This window comes from Manis pentadactyla, chromosome 6 (genome assembly GCF_030020395.1).
Source record: "Manis pentadactyla isolate mManPen7 chromosome 6, mManPen7.hap1, whole genome shotgun sequence".
Lineage (NCBI taxonomy): Eukaryota > Metazoa > Chordata > Mammalia > Pholidota > Manidae > Manis > Manis pentadactyla.
Window position 1 is genome coordinate 55,808,974 of NC_080024.1, and position 14,652 is coordinate 55,823,625.

At 39.1% G+C, this 14,652-nt stretch overlaps 1 pseudogene; it reads right to left on the reverse strand.

Moving 5' to 3' along the window:
* Positions 1 to 399: 399 nt before the first annotated feature.
* The window catches only part of LOC118909226 (zona pellucida sperm-binding protein 2-like), a 65,474-nt pseudogene continuing 51,221 nt past the window's right edge, over positions 400 to 14,652 (reverse strand).

Here is a 14,652-nt window from a genome sequence, read left to right on the forward strand (position 1 = left end):
GTCTGAAAACAAGTCCCCACTGTTGGAAGGGGGTAGGGGTGGTATGAGTTGGCAGCCCACTTGGGTCATGATATACTTTTCCTCTTTAAGAGGGAGAGAAAGTGTGAGACACCAAGAACTGCATACAGAGGTGTATCACCTGTATGAATGTGTCCGTACAAAAAAAAAAACAAAAAACTGAGACATCTGTATATCTGTGAGAAAACATATGCCTTAGCGGCCTATAACTATGCTGTATAACAAAAGGCTGACGAGCTGTTAATAAAAGGCTGATAAAGAGCCTTTGAAAATACAGCATGATCGTCTCTTTTAATAGAGTGAAAGCACTGTTTTAGTGTTTGTTTCATGCTGGAACCAGGGACGGGGGAAGAGGAGGGAGACCAGGTCGATCTACACCTTCTAGGAGCAGACATCCATCGGAGGAGAATAAGCTGCCGCCTCCAGGGTGTCCACGCCGCCGCAGGGCAGCAGGCTGCTATCCCGCTGGGCCCGTGTGTGTAAGCGCTCTGGCTGCGCTGACTGCTGGGCGGGAAGGTGCCTTGTCCACCACTGCTCTGATGTGACACTGAAAACCTGGGCAATTTTGCTCACTTTTAAAAGTAGAACCATAAAGCAAATAATTTAAAAACAGCTCTATAAATTCAGGATACAGTCCCTTGCATAGATGAAAAATTAACACCTTTTAAAATGAAGCAGTATTTACTTTTAAAGTGAGGCAAAAGTGCCTTCTTATTATGTAATATTTAATGAAGGTTGCCAGTGTGCTGGGTGTTGTGTATCACCCTGCACAGTTGTGTGTATATATAGGAGCTGGGAATCCCATGATAGGGTCATGTGGCTATAGGAGATTTGACTATACTCCAAAAAGGTCAGATCAACATTAACCGTAACTGGTTTATATACTTTATTTCCACCAACAGAGGTTTCATCTTTCTTGATATATAAACATTTAAATTATACTTCACTGTTTTTGGGGATTCATTGACAATTTTGACTGCTTGTAAAGGACTTAGGCTCTCTTTGTCCAATCGTAAATGGCCTTAAACAAAACTGTCTTTTTGATGTGTGAAATACTCTTTCTATTAGGTTTGTGAGTTGTTGGTGTGGATTAATCTGTTTTAAAGAGAGAAAGTAGCTGCATTAGACACAATATTTGTCAAAAAAAATATTTTTTCAGTTGAAAAAATTCTTTAAAAATGAAAGAAACTAAAAAAAATTATGTGCCAGAAATTGTGCTTTGAACCATCTCAGATGATTTCTCTAGCAAAGATAGTTTTTCTGTCATAGGAAAACTATATTAAAGAAAAAAATCATAGTTTTGAATAATGAAAATCAGCTTTGCAAAGAGAAAAAGTATTAGGAAGAAAGGATTAAGAAATGAGCACACCGTAATCAAGTCAGCTTTATACCAGGAATGCAAAGATGGTACAATATTAGAAGATCCATCCACATCATCCACCATGTCAACAAACAGGACACAAACCACATGATCATCTCCATAGATGCTGAAAAAGCACTTGACAAAATTCAACATCCATTCATTATAAAAACTCTCAACAAAATGGGTATAGAGGGCAAGTACCTCAACATAATAAAGGCCATATATGACAAATCCACAGCCAATATCATATTTAATAGCAAGAAGCTGAAAGCCTTTCCTTTAAGATCAGGAACAAGACAAGGATGCCCACTCTCTCCATTTTTATTCGTTCTGGAAATCCTCACCACAGCAATCAGACAGTACAAAGAAATAAAGGGCATCCAGATTGGTAAGGAAGAAGTTAAACTGTCACTGTTTGCAGATGATATGATATTTTACATAAAAAACCCTAAAGAATCCACTCCAAAACTACTAGACCTAATATCTGAATTCAGCAAAGTTGCAGGACACAAAATTAATACACAGATATCTGTTGCATTCCTATACACTAATGATGAACTAGACTGGCAGAAAGGGAAATCAGAAAAATAATTCCATTCACAATAGCATCAAAAAGAATAAAATACCTAGGACTAGACCTAACCAAGGAAGCAAAAGATCTACAGTCTGAAAACTGCAAGACACTCATGAGAGAAATTAAAGAAGATATGAATAAATGGAAACACATCCCATGCTCATGGATAGGAAGAATTAATATTGTCAAAATGGCCATCCTGCCTAAAGCAATCTACAGATTCAATGCAATTCCTATCAAAATACCAAAAGCATTTTTCAATGAACTAGAGCAAATCATTCTAAAATTAATATGGAACCATAAAAGACCCCAAACAGTCAAAGCAATCCTGAGAAGGAAGAATAAAGCTTGGGGGGATTATGCTTCCTGACTTCAAGCTCTACTACAAAGCCACAATAATCAAGACAATTTGGTACTGGCACAAGAACAGAACAATAGACCAATGGAACAGACTAGAGGGTCCAGATATAAATCCAAGCATTAATGGTCAATATACAATAAAGGACCTATGGACATACAATGGGGAAATGACAGCCTCTTCAACAACTGGTGTTGGCAAAACTGAACAGCTACATGCAAAAGAATGAAACTGGATTACTGTTTAACCCCATACACAAAAGTAAACTCGAAATGGATCTAAGACCTGAATGTAAGTCATGAAACCATAAAACTCTTACAAGACAACATAGGTAAAAATCTCCTGAATATAAACATGAACAACTTCTTCCTGAAAGCATCTCCTTGAGCAAGGGAAACAAAAGCAAAAATGAACACATGGGACGACATCAAACAAAAAAGCTTCTATATGGCAAAGGACACCATCAGCAGAACAAAAAGGCATCCTACAGTATGGGTGAATATATTTGTAAATGACATATCCGACAAGGGGTTAACATCCAAATATATAAAGAATTCACACACATCAACACCCAAAAAGCAAATAACCTGATTAAAAAATGGGCAGAGGATATAAAGAGACAATTCTCCAAAGAAGAAATTCAGATAGCCAACAGACATATGAAAACATGCTCCACATTACTAATCATCAGGGAAATGCAAATCAAAACCACAAAGAGATATCACCTTACACCAGTTAGGATGTTCAACATTGAAAAGACTAAGAACCACAAACGCTGGTGAGGATGCAGAGTAAGGGGAACCCTCCTACACAGCTGGTGGGAATGTAAGCTAGTTCAACCATTGTGGAAAGCAATATGGAGGTTCCTCAAAAAACTAAAAATAGAAATACCATTTGACCTGGGAATCCCACTCCTAGGAATTTAGCCAAAGAATACAAGTTCTCAGATTTAAAAAGACATATGTACCCCTATGTTTATCGCAGTACTGTTTACAATAGCCAAGATATGGAAGCAACCTAAGTGTCCATCAGTAGATGAATAAAGAAGATGTGGTACATATATATAATGGAATAGTACTCAGCCGTAAGAAAGAAACAAATCCTACCATTTGCAACAACATGGATGGAGCTGGAGGATATTATGCCCGGTGAAATAAGCCAGGCAGAGAAAGACAAGTACCAAATCATTTCCCTCATTTGTGAAGTATAACGAAGCAAAACTGAAGGAACAAAACAGCAGTGGATTTCTTCCCCAACACTGAAGTCAGTATCACAAAGTGGTAATAAGTGGAAGGAAACGATCTGTGGTTGAATCTCAGTTTTGCCATTTAGTGGCTTTCTCCCAATAAGGGACTAGTGGTTAATAAAGGGAAGGGGTGTGGGAGGGTGGGTGGGGCTGGAGGAAGAAGAGAATTGAGAGGTATTATGTTTAGTGTAAGATAAATTCTAGCTGAAATAAACAGGCGACGAGAGGCAACAAAGGGCCAAGTAGTTTATTTGAGCACAATTCCTGGGTGGTGTTCTCCAGTCTGGGTATTACAGGCCGGGGAAGTCACACCCAGTCAGGGAGGTGGGAGCTTATAAGGGGTTAGGAGGGGGAGGAGTGGGCAAGCTATCCTAGGGGGCGTGGAGAGGTATGATTGGCTAAAGGTGACATAATAGACAACTAGAAACTTTTTTCCTTCCAAGAGGGAGGAGGCTGACATCCGGGTCTTAGTTGGCACATCAGGATGGAATTCAGGAAGAGCTGTCCCCTTTCCATATAAGGCATGGACCTTGGGGTCTGGTCTGTTCTCATTTTATGGTAACTCTCTGTTCTGTTTGCATGTCCTTGTTTTTCCTTCCTCCAGCCTAACATTCCAGCCTTTTGGTCATAATAGGCGATGACTCAATCTGGCTACTTCTGGCTGACAAGGGGTGTTGTGGGGGTTTGAGGCTGGTATTAGGCTTAAGGAGTGGGTTCAGTGGGAAGAGAGGCGTAATGGTGAAGTAACATCTGGTTGGTGGTGACCCAGGTCATCTGGGTTAGCCACTGTTGGAGGAACCTGAGGATACAAGGGGCAACTAAGAGTAAACCACAAGCTGTTATTAAGGGGCCCAGTAGGGGCATTAGCCAGACCATTATGGAAGACTGGAATTCTGGATCGAGTTTATATTTAGTACACATGATTTGGGGGATCATGGGGAAGAAAGACAGTGTAGCACAGAGAAGGCAAATTGTGACTCTGTGGCATCTTACTACACTGATGGGCAGTGACTGTAATGGGGTATGGGTGGGGACTTAATAGTGTGGTGACTGTAGTAACCACATTGTTTTTCATGTGAAACATTCATAAGAGTGTATATCAACAATACCTTAATAAAAATAATGAAAAAATAAATAAACAAGAAATGAGGCACAAATGTACCAAAAAGCTCTTTGTAAATGAAAAAGAGTTCCTCTCAATGGCTGTTCTTATGACAGTCCATGGGAAAATTAGTTTTGTGGTAGGAAAACAGTAACAAAAAATCTCAGTTCATTAGTTCTGGTGCCTAACTTCTAAAAGTTCTTAGAAAACAATCTAATCTGTAATAAAGATGGTTGAATTTTTCTAATTTAAGGTCCATGAGATAGCCTCAAACTCAGGTACTTGTAGATTTCTTGCAGTACATTTTCCCATGTACTGATTGATTCATAAGACGTTTCTATTACTTCCATAGCTGGGGCTAGATATAAGCAAGAAGAACTGTGGCACCCAGAAATAAAAGTTAATGGAACTTCTGCTGAGCCACAAAGAGAGAATTTTCAGTGTCTGCCTAAGGATTCAAATGTACACTTGAGAACTTTCTAGTCAGTCCTGTTTTTTGCTGGTCTGTACCACTAATGCTTCAAGGAAGTATCAAAAAATATGAGCCAAGCTGACAGGAGCAATGTCTTTTAGGCAAGAAATACAACTGCCAAAGAGGGCAAATGAGGACTTTACAGAAGCATAGAGCCAGCCGGGTATCTGGGGACTTCACATTTCATTGCTCTTTTCTGTTTATTACAGTGTATGAAAAGCATCATTTGCCACTAAGGGGATGCTTCATGAATTGAATGTTATAATCCATAACTGAATACAACGGATTTAGGGAATTAAATGACCTTTCAGGAAGATTTTTTTTTCTAAACTGTGATCCTAGAATTCTGGTAGTCATCCAATAGGTAAAGTTAACTGTTTAAGCAGCTCCTACTGGTCCTTTTTGACCTGATCAAAGAATTTTAGGACTCTCTTCCCTTTGTTTGCCAGAGAAGTTCTACTTAAAATTTAGTGATAGCAAACTATTATAAAAGAAACAATTCCATTGGTTTTCTTCTCCCCCTCTTCCCCTCGCTTCTTTTCACAAACAGATTCCCTGTCCTTTCATGAATTTCCCCAGATGAGTTCTTTACTTTGGTTCATCTTTCAATTGTCTCAGTGAAGATCAGTTGACAGGTGTAGAGAAACTTGCCACATAAAAGGGTTGGTAGCTGAGAAAGACGAAAGATCAGGGAAGCTGTGGAAAGCCACTAAAGGGCAGCTCTGAGATTCAACCACAGATAGTTTCTTTGCACTTAATACCAACCACTTTGTGATACTGACTTCAGTGTTGGGGAAGTAGGGGGCATGAAAAACAATGTGGTTACTACATCCACTCATACTATCAAGTCCCCACTCATACCCCATTGCAGTCACTGTCCATACTTCATGTACTAACCATTATTTAATACTTTTCAAAGATACCTTTGTGAATGATCCCAAAAGATATTGGGAAGACAATTATAACTACTTTCCCTGTAATGTACTGTACATTTTATCATCAACATTAAAAGGAATTCTATTTAACACAAGCTGTCTTATTAGTTGTAATGAATACCAACAGTGTTTTTAGTTCTTTGTAAAAGTTTTAGAAGACATGCATTAAAACCATTTACTTGCTCAGCAAATACTGAATGTCTGCTGTATAACAAACACTGTTCTAGATGCTAGGATACAACTGGTAAACAAAGAGCCCAAATCCCTGCCTTGGGAAACAGCCCTGCAGACTACGAAAGCTAAACATACAAAGACAATAGTAAATTCTTGGTAGGATTAGAGAAGGTAAACAGATTTGAAAGCCAAAAATATGTGTTATTATGGTTACTTATCCCCTAGAGCCTCAATTAAGAGCCATCTTTGGTTTCAAAAATTATTTTAAAGATATGACTGTCAAACATATCCCAAAGTAGCAAGCTTAGGGCAAAATGTAAAAACTGGGAGAAAATGATGTCAAATGGTTTAGACCATATATCCAGTCTAAGTTGACTAAAATATCTTAGGAATTTACTAAGAAATGTAAAGAAGCTCCCAGAAATTTCTATCATGCTGTCATGACTGTGCTATGATGCCACGTGAAACCATGTGCTATACTGATATGCACAAATATTCCTGGGTCTTCTAGATTCCTCTCCTGCTAGAATCTGTACCTCAAAACACCCCCAGTGTCTATCTTCACTGCCTCTGATTTCTCTAGCTGACAGATAAAAAAACATACAAAAAAGATTTGTCTCATTTCCAAAGGAATCCAGATCAGCAAATATAGTTTGTAATACCGCAATGTAAATACTGTCCTAATGTTTAATATTTAGCCATAGAATAAACTTTCACATCTCCAAAATGTCAAAGATTTAAAATGCTTAACTAGTTTTTAGGGTTACTATGAAAATTCATTAATGGAGAGCCTTGAGGAAGAACATTTATAACACATGTGAGAAGGATAATCACAATGACAGACACATTTAGCAGGCATGTAGAATATGGTTTAGTTTCCTTTGGTTAGAAAGCTCATCACTGTACATAAAAACTCAGATTTTTCATGAATGGATAAGCCAGTTAGAAGAACTCTTGACAGTCGGTTCTGCACGATATTATATTCAGCAATTAATTTCATAATAACTGGTTCACACATATAAAGCAGTCCATTTGCATAAAAAATTACTGCTTAAATTACAAATCAATTATTGCACACAAAGTCAATTATTATATACTTGTTTAAAACTGAATATCATAATTAAAATTTGAGTAATTTGCTGTTTTTCCTATTGCAGTGCAGTACAGTAATTAGTATTCTAGCTCTGTGAGATTAAGTGTCTCCATAAAGTCATTAAAATAAAAATCCCTAAATCTAATGCACAGTACATGCAAGATAATTGTAGTATATCAAAGAAGGTTTTGTTTCTTTTTTTCCTTAAGAATGATCATTTGAGCCTCCGTCTCCCTTTCTAAACCTCAGGACAGAGTCCACATAGTTATTGGCTATCACTCTTTTTCTAAAACAGTGGTTGGGGTGAAAACTGAGAAAGCAAAGCTGAAGGACAAGCATCTTTCTAAACAAGATAAATTCACCTATGTAAAATAACTGTAAATCTTTTAAAAGGCATCTAAAAGAGATTTATTGGTGGGTTTCTAAGTGGAACACATAATTCCCAGAAAACAAAAGTACTTAAGTTGTTTAATTCCTCAGAAACACTGCAAGTAAAAAATCATTCAAAATGGTAGCAGAACCATCATGTGTGCATGAAAGTCTATGAGGAGCTACTGAATAAATCTTCCCTTTGAGGAGGGCCACATGGCCATATGGATCAGGCAAGTTGTAGCTGTTCACAAATATGATTCTTCCTATTCGTTTCCTATGAGCAAAGCACACCATCAATGTCAGTCATAGCTTCCGATTTCATCCAAAATCTGATCCCTTTACACCTCTTGCCCCCGACTTCCGTTGTCCAAACTGCCATCATCTCCCACTTGGATTGCTGTAATAGCTTCCTCCTACCCTGCCCCTTCGGCTAACTCAACAGAACAGCCAACAAACAAGGTCCTTTCAGAGTGTAACTCAGATGAAGTTATGAGCAGAGAAGCAGGTAACTCTGCTCAAGAGCCCCTGATGGCTCTCATCTTACTCACAGTGCATGCCAATGCCTTTGCCATGGCAGACGAGGCTCCTCCTAACCCTCCTGGTAGAGGTAAGAACTACGAAGAAAGACGAAGTGAGATAAGAGGTGGTGGAGTTTCCAGGGTACTATTCGAGAAGAGCTGGTGAGGTAGCCCTTTCTGAGGAGAGGGCGCTAGAGTAGAGCCCTGAAGGAAGCGTGAGAGCGAGCCAAGAGGCTGTCTGAGGAGGAGTGGCCTGCCGAGGGGACGGGTGGGGGTGGGATGCTGGGGGCAAGGAGGCCAGGGTGATGGGGGCAGAGGCCCGGGGAGGGGGAGGGCAAGTGGTAACCAATGAATGTGGACAAATAGCTGGGGTCAGGTTTTGTAAGGCTGCTGGATACAATTTTCAGTGTGCTTGGAAGTACCTGGAGAGTTTTCAGCAGGGGAGTGCTGAGATTAATGAAATTCCTAAGTCCCTCGGACTCACTGGACCATGACCACCAAGGTGTGGTGTTTACATTTTTGCCCCAGTTGTGATTGGAAGCCTCTACTGATCTGAAATTTTGTATAGTACCACCTTCTGCAGATGCTCCTGATTGTTTCTAGAAGGGCTTTTTATTCTCCTTGACTGACTGGAATACTTACTTTCAGGAACTATTCCCTGTGGATTGGAATAAAAGAAGTTTAGCACAGCAATTACAAGTTCAGGCTCTGAGTTCAGATGGCCTGGGTTGGAATTCTAACATTGCCCCTTACTGACTACCTGGCACCAGGCAAGGTACTTAAACCGTGTATCACACAGTTTCCTGATTTCTCAAACTGGGATAGTACTAACCGCATGCCTCCTAATAATCACACCAGCACCCCCTCCGCCCCACACATAGTAATAATGTTATGGGGAATAAATGAGGTATCTGTAACACATTTAGAACAATCTCTGACATCTACTAACTGACTAATACACAGTAGCTATTATTATCATGTCTTGGAGAGAGAAGCTGTTTTCATCCTGACTACTGCTCCTGATGAGGGTGCCCATTTTGAGAATGGCACTGTCTGGGCCAAACATCCTGTGTTCAGGTGGCCAATGCTGCCTTCCTTAGTGTTGAGTTCTGGACAGAGGCAAGAAGATATACTATCTCTTTTCAACTCTTGGTTAGGTCTTATTTCTGTGGCCCCAAACAGAGCTACCTGGGTCCATCACCTTGTCAAGCTTCTAGCCTGTGGGTTCTCATATTTTCCGGTCTTCTCTTTTTCATTTATAAGGGTTCAAATCTAGACCTTGTGCCTAGGGAAGGAGCAAACCTCATACTATCCTCTAGATTTTCCTTTTGGACCCTGCTTCAGGCCAAACTCTTCTCTCTTACCTTAGTTACCAAACAAATGCTCCCATGCAAGGTACTTAAACCATGTATCACACAGTTTCCTGATTTCTCAAACTGGGATAATACTAACCTCATGCCTCCTAATAATCACACCACCAGCCCCTCTGCCCCATACATAGTAATGTTATGGGGAATACATATCAAAAATATGCAAAAGGAATGGAGGAAAGGATAATTTTCTCCACCATTTATGTCTGCTTCTAGTTTAGCCAGCCAAACATGCTCTACTGTATATGTTGGAGTTTTATCTACCTGGTGGGGTCAGATCTAGATGGCCCATGGTTAAGGTACACATGGTTTAAATGCAATAAAAATCTTATTTCTTATTCATGTAACAGTTCAAGGTGGATGGAACTGTTGGGCAGCTCTCCTCCACTTCGCATTTTAAGGAGTGACCCAGATTCCTTTCCTTTTGAAACTCTGGATATTGTTATCATCTGTATCTAGCTCTCTAAAGAAAAAGAGCATACAGGAGGCACGCCTGCCTCTAAAAAGCCTTGGTACTCAAGAGCACACATCTTTTCTATTCACTGGCCATTGTAAGTTAGTTGTGTGGTCACACATAGCTGCAAGGTCACACACAGCTGCAAATGCACTCCCTGGCAAGGCCATCACTTCCTAGCTACACCTGCATGTTAGGGAAAATTATCTTTTGGTGGGCAGCTAGCCTTCTCTACACATGAAGAAAACAACTTCATATTATCATAGTCAAATAACCAAAATGCAGAAACATTTCATTCAACTGCAAAACTGATTTACTCCAGATCAAAATTAAACCTCATGAGTAAATTATTATTAGGTGAAACTATACTGTTTTAAAAAAGATAGAACTTTAATAAGTATATCTATGGCTCCTGCCACATTCTCTGAAAGGAATTTTGGTTAAATAAGAGAAAATATTTACTGGCAAAGATTATTCAATTAAGTCTTCATTCTAGAAATCATTTCCAGTAAAATTTAATCTTGGTTGAAGAAGAATAGCAAAGATGTAAAAACTGGGACCTAAACAGTACCCTCCTTTTAGTTTCTTCCTTTTCCACTGTCCCACTGATGATTATTCACACTAAGTTTCTGGCAAGTATGGAGAAGGTAATAGGAACTTCATGGTACTCATTAACGATATTTTAAAAGACTATTTTTAACCTTAATAACATAATATTCATGTTCAGGAAGTTGCCAAAATTACTGGATTTCAATGTGCTAAACAAATACTCCTACTCAGTCAGAATCTTCTTTTTACATTACTAATGCATTATACATAAGCTTTCCTAATATTGGAGCCACTGTGCAAACAGTACCGTCACTTAGAGCCATGTTCACCTTTTGTAAACAAATGATTCAATTAATAAGCCTCACCAGGGAATAGGAGTTTTGACTTAAAGGTTGCCTTTCTAAGATTGGTTTATAAAACAGTCTTCACTTTCCTGGAGCTTATGACCTACGTGCATTCAGGATTTGCTAATGAACTGCTTAGCTGCTAAGTTGAGTAAATAGAAAAGGCCATTTCTCTTTGCTCTTTTCACACCTTTTAATTGGAAGAAGTATGTTTTGGTATGATTCATACTTTTATTTTATGTGTTAGGAACTTGTCTGGATAAGAATTTGGTTGAAATTCTGCAGGCAGCAGAGGTCATAATTTTTAACATAGGCAGTTGGGTTGCTTTAATTCTATAGGACAAGGATTAATGGATCATGAGTGACATGATGGATTGGTTTGAGAATTACATTCCAACCTGAGTGAGTTTTAACTCTCATAATGTGTCTGTCCATGTTTCTAAAGCAATTATTTTCTAAGTAGAATGCACAAAGTGGCCAAAGGGGGTTGAGAAGATTGTATTAGCCAAGACTCTTTCTGGTTGCAAGTGACAGAAACACTTCTCAAAATGGATTAAGCAAAAAATGGAATGTTCATCCTCATGTATGTGAAATGTCTAGAGTTGAGCTGATTACAGGCAAGGTGGGTGTATCACTGAGTGCCTCAACAGGAAATAGCTGGTGCGCTTATATGAGCATAAGGAGAACAGTTTATTGACACAAAGACAATTATGAAGGTGAGGAGTAGTGAGTGAAAATGAGCTAGTACAGCAACCCAGAGTTTGCGGAAATAGAGCTGTTACCACTCTAGACCCAGTGATATAATGGGAGGGAGAAGTTACCAGAATCTGGAAGGAGTCTTAACAAACCAGCAGAAGGCAATCCTGCAGAGAGACCCAGAGCATCAGACTGCCTCACCTCTCTGTGCTGGGGATCCCTAGTACCTTACCCCATCTGGAAGCCAGAGGCACTCTTAAATAGTATCCACAAGTCAGGCACCTGGGCTAGAGCCTATGGAGAATAGTAGGGAGTGGATCTGAAAATCAAACATAAATTTCCACACAGCTAGAGATAATTCCCTCAGGACCAGCTCTCCATCTCCTAGACCTTTTTTCTCTACTGTCCTTAGTGTTAGACATGCTTTCCTCTCATGGCAGCAAAAAGGCCATGCGTAATTCCTATCAGCCTAGTCACCTCAAGAGCTTTTTATCCTGAGAGTTGAACCTAAGATCCTTCCTTAAACCAATCACAGTAGGCAGGAGATAGATACACTGACAAACCAGCATTAGATAATGTGCCAGACTGGAGCTCAGATGGATTCGGCATACCTGAACCAAGAGCTGAGTTAGAGAAGACTGCATCATCAAAGGGAGAGGCAGGATGTAATTATCAGAGGCAAGGGAAACTGATGCTGAACAGGTAGATATTCACTGAATAGATATCCATTTCAGGGACCACAGAACCGCTATGTGAGCAAATCCACAAACTACAACCTTCAAGCACATTACCAGTTACCTTTTGTTTCTCTAGCCAAAATGTGTTCTGACAAATGCGACTTTTTTTCTTTGTATACATCCATTAAAAAATCTGAAGACCTAGTATTTCTTCATCTCTTCTGAGATTCTGATTCTATTAGTATTCTTTTCCTTGAGTGGAAAACAACCTTAGTTTCTCCTGAGAGGCACATAAATGAGAAGGGTGATAGATTCTTTTGGAATTTTTATAAGGGTCTTCAGAATCCTAGGGAGTTTTCTTATAGGCTTTAAGGTTCTTATGGACATCTGTAATTATATATAAAATATATTATTTTTATTTTTCTAATAGGGAGAGTCCATAGCTTTTCTTAGAGTCTCAGGAGGGTGATCCTAGAATAGTTAATAGCCTCTGACAACTTACCCTCTTTCATGTACAATATCCTTTCTGATTTCTCATAGCTCCTACAGAGAGTAGGTATAAGAATGCTTCATCAAGATCTGAGTTCAAGAGAATCCAGACAGCTATTTCTTCTGGCTTTTAAGGTGTAAGCAGATAGGCCTACTTCATAAGGAGAAAACCACAGTCTATAAAAAGAGAAGAAAATGTTTAATTAAAAATATCAAAATAAGTAAGTCAGATACCTAATAATGATGTCTTTAAAAGTGATGGTGGTTCTAGCAATTAGCTATATAGTTAAAAGAAGTTCTTATAATTGAGTCCATTTTAAAAACTCGATTTTTTCCCTTCCATGTTAATTTTATGTCTATAAATACTATATTAACATATTAGAAGTACTGAAGAATCCTATAACCGAACAATATTTTTGCTCACACTTGAATAAGAGTTTTCCAAACTTATGTGATCATGTAAACCAGTTTCTTCACTAACTCCTATTTGTCCTCTTGTAGAGCTAGAGCTGTGTGCTACACATTTTAGGAAACAACAAAGGCAAGCATTTTCCAGAACCCTCTTCTAGATCCAAAATTTGTTGCTTTCCAGGAAGAGAGGAACAGAGAGCTTGGAAAAGGGAAATGACAACTAAATAATTGAGTTTCTTTTCTACTATTTTTAGTCAAGGGATCTGAGCCCAGCTCCGTGTCTCTAGAAGGTAAGCCACACATGGAAGACTCATAGTTTAGGCAAGACCCTAACTTTTAGATGAAAGAATTTATTAAAAATATTGTATTACTCATGGCTAGGAATCTCAGAGTGAAAGGGACCAAGTATCCACCATCAGGATGCTAAGCAAATACACAAATAACTCTGATGGAACATGGGACAAAGTTTCATTAGAAAAGTACATGAATTGGTTTGGCAGTACAAAGTGAGGACAGCCTACATCTTGGCCTCAACTTTACATGTATTCAATCCTTAGCATAAGTCTCTGAAGTCAGTGTTATCATTCCAGTTCCACAAATGATTTTCAAAGTCCCTATACCAGTTAGCAACAGAGCTGGGATGGGGATCCAGCTGTCTGGGCCCCAACGATCTACATCATCACCACCACACACTGATCTGAAAAGATCCCTAGGAAAGAGAAGGGTTTTGGAACATGGGCAAAGTCTGTCAAGAAGAGTGAGGAAAGCATGGATTACTCAAAAGGTCCTCTGCTAGTGTGTAACTTGTTTCATGACTTTCAGTGGGAATTTGTTGTCACTGTTGCTATTAGTGCTGTTATTTCTGATAAGCCTGAATAAAATAGAAACTACAAAAATAATCTTCTCAGACCTAAGATTATCCTGAACGAAGAGAGTCCCTGGATTCTGCAATCTACAAGCAGATTTGTAGAGTTGTGCTAATTGACAAGAAAGAAAAAGGATAAATTAATTTAAAAAATCATATCCCTGGGGACAGATCCAAATGTAGATTTGTATTTCGGTTGTGTCTGATCTTCAAGATGCCTGCTATGTCTGTGACATGCCCTTAATGCTGCAACAGTTTCCCTGAATCTCGTTAATGTCACCAACCAACCAAAATTAGCATAAAATGAGACCATCCGGGATTGCCAAGGGGATCCTGAAGCACTCAGTTTAAAACAGCAGCCAATGTGGTTGATACCTCTACCCCGTGGGGGATACATAATAAACATACAACAGCAGGAGTCCATTTGGCAACTGAAGAGCAGGTTGAACAGCCTTCTAGAGAAACTGCAGCCCAATGTCAAGTGCATAGCAGAGCTGGGAATGAACTGGAAGCATCACTGATAGAACAATGCATCATGAAGTACCAAGATGGGGCGACTTTTTCACTAAAGG